This window comes from Lethenteron reissneri, chromosome 63, assembly GCF_015708825.2.
Source record: "Lethenteron reissneri isolate LAM-NWPU_2019-01 chromosome 63, ASM1570882v1, whole genome shotgun sequence".
Taxonomy (NCBI): Eukaryota; Metazoa; Chordata; class Hyperoartia; order Petromyzontiformes; family Petromyzontidae; genus Lethenteron; species Lethenteron reissneri.
The window spans coordinates 5,816,557-5,819,847 of NC_083841.1; the positions used below are offsets into that span (position 1 = coordinate 5,816,557).

Consider the following 3,291-nt stretch of genomic DNA (forward strand, 5'->3'; position numbering starts at 1 on the left):
CGACCTCCTGTACACCAGGCGAGATAGTCAACATCTCCTAGCCACCGTGATGATGATGAAGAGAGAGACACGCAAACTCCAAATATACAGCAGCAGGTGTCAGGGTCGGGTCGAACCCACGACCTCCTGTACACCAGGCGAGATAGTCAACATCTCCTAGCCACCGTGATGATGATGAGAGAGAGAGACACGCAAACTCCAAATATACAGCAGCAGGTGTCAGGGTCGGGTCGAACCCACGACCTCCTGTACACCAGGCGAGATAGTCAACATCTCCTAGCCACCGTGATGATGATGAGAGAGAGAGACACGCAAACTCCAAATCTACAGCAGGTGTCAGGGTCGGGTCGAACCCACGACTTCCTGTATACCAGGCGAGATAGTCAACATCTCCAGCCACCTGATGATGATGAGAGAGAGAGACACGCAAACTCCAATATACAGCAGCAGGTGTCAGGGTCGGGTCGAACCCACGACCTCCTGTACACCAGGCGAGATAGTCAACATCTCCTAGCCACCGTGATGATGATGATGAGAGAGAGAGACACGCAAACTCCAAATATACAGCAGCAGGTGTCAGGGTCGGGTCGAACCCACGACCTCCTGTACACCAGGCGAGATAGTCAACATCTCCTAGCCACCGTGATGATGATGATGAGAGAGAGAGACACGAAAACTCCAAATATACAGCAGCAGGTGTCAGGGTCGGGTCGAACCCACGACCTCCTGTACACCAGGCGAGATAGTCAACATCTCCTAGCCACCGTGATGATGATGAGAGAGAGAGACACGCAAACTCCAAATATACAGCAGCAGGCGTCAGGGTCGGGTCGAACCCACGACTTCCTGTATACCAGGCGAGGTAGTTAACATCTCGACGAGCGAGGAACGCCACTGACTACCTGCCAGTGCCGTGAAGCCACGACTCGTGACGTCCGGTTCCGAGTAATGTTGACAGGCACCATGGTTTCGATTTAAAGCTTTCGTGACTGCAGGGATTCATCTTCTTGGTTCTTTCGGTAAAGTCACGTAGAAGAGAAATAATAAAATAATAAAAATAAAACGAAATCAAATAATTTCATGATCAAAAATTTACGTGACTTTACCGAAAGAACCAAGAAGAGGCACCGCGGTGGCTAGGAGATGTTAACTACCTCGCCTGATGTACATGAGGTCGTGGGTTTAATCCCGATCGCTGACGCCTGCTGCTGTATAATTGGAGTTTGCGGTTTCTCTCTCTCCGCGTGGTCGTCAAAATTTTTTTCCGGGTCCTCCGGTTTTTCCATTCACGGTTTATCCACGTGCGCTTTAGAGTCATGCGGCTGCTCCAAATGTCTCCACGCGATGACGATGAGCCACTTCGTTGAGCTATCATTTGCGACGGCCAGGTGGTAGCTCTTGCAAAAGAACTACACGGCTCAGTGGGACCTTACACCGGGCAAAATATAAAAAAAAAGAGTAGAAGCATCTTGAAATCGAGACCCGTTTTACCTTCTCCATCGGCGCCGACGCCATCGATATATTCTCGCGTTCCGTTCGTCCGTGGGCTGGCCGCTGCGCTGGATGCTCTGTCGCGTGATGCCCTATCGATGATGATGATGATGACGATGGTGACGACGACGATGACGACGACGACGACGATGACGACGACGACGATGACAACAATGACGATGACAACGATGATGACGACGATGACAATGACAACAATGACGATGATGACGACAACAATGACGATGACAACGATGATGACGACGATGACAATGACAACAATGACGATGATGACGACAACAATGACGATGACAACGATGATGACGACGATGACCATGACAACAATGACGATGATGACGACAACAATGACGATGACAACGATGATGACGACGATGACAATGACAACAATGACGATGATGACGACAACAATGACGATGACAACGATGATGACGACGATGACAATGACAACAATGACGATGATGACGACACAATGACGATGACAACCGATGATGACGACGATGACAATGACAACAATGACGATGATGACGACAACAATGACGATGACAACGATGATGACGACGATGACAATGACAACAATGACGATGATGGACGACAACAATGACGATGACACGATGATGACGACGATGACAATGACAACAATGACCGATGATGACGACAACAATGACGATGACAACGATGATGACGACGATGACACTGACAACAATGACGATGATGACGACAACAATGACGATGACAACGATGATGACGACGATGACAATGACAACAATGACGATGATGACGACAACAATGACGATGACAACGATGATGACGACGATGACAATGACAACAATGACGATGATGACGACAACAATGACGATGACAACGATGATGACGACGATGACAATGACAACAATGACGATGATGACGACAACAATGACGATGACAACGATGATGACGACGATGACAATGACAACAATGACGATGATGACGACAACAATGACGATGACAACGATGATGACGACGATGACAATGACAACAATGACGATGACGACGATGCCGACGACGATGACGATGACAACAATGACGATGATGACGACGACGATAATGACGATGATGACGACGGTGACGACGATGATGACGACGATGATGACGACGATGATGACGATGATGATGGTGGCAACGATTGTCTTAATTACGGTAACAACCGCCGTTTGCCATATGTAGAAGAAAAAAATAACAACGGGGAAAACTAAAATCCAGTGTCACTGTATGGGAGTGGTTTTTTGATTATTTTTTTTTACATGTGCATTACTGTGTGGGGAGGTTTGAAGGTATTGTCATAAACATAATTATATATTAAAAACACACACACAAAAAACATGTGAACAGTATATATATATAGCTATACGTACATGTGTACTTTACATAAATCAAATAATGAACTACGTTTACAATGGGTAGGTTGGGGAGACTTTTAACGTTTCACAATCTCTAATGAGGTAACTATTGTGCTTTCGTGGCTTGTTTGATTGGTACTTTTCCTGGCAAACGCCAAGCAACGCGTGGGGGCGGGGGGGGGATTTTGCGCTCAATTTTTGTAAGACAAACACAAAAACACACCAACATCTGCCATAATAACACCGTTTGTTCCCCCATTTTTTTCCCAACTCGGACAGAAATCGGCCCCCTTTTCTTTCGGTGTTTGATTCTTGTCTCTCGCTCTCTCAAAGTTAAGGTTCGTGTGTGTTTGGTTTGGGTTTGGGCGGTTTGGTTTTTTTGTAAGTTTGCGGAACGTGTTCAAAT

At 46.7% G+C, this 3,291-nt stretch overlaps 1 long non-coding RNA gene across 1 annotated transcript; it reads left to right on the forward strand.

The window, feature by feature from the left end:
• Positions 1-9: 9 nt before the first annotated feature.
• On the forward strand, positions 10-1,782 carry LOC133358756 (uncharacterized). Its single transcript, XR_009757116.1, has 2 exons — positions 10-333; positions 448-1,782. It is a non-coding gene; the product is annotated as an uncharacterized LOC133358756 (long non-coding RNA).
• The last annotated feature ends 1,509 nt before the right edge of the window (positions 1,783-3,291 follow it).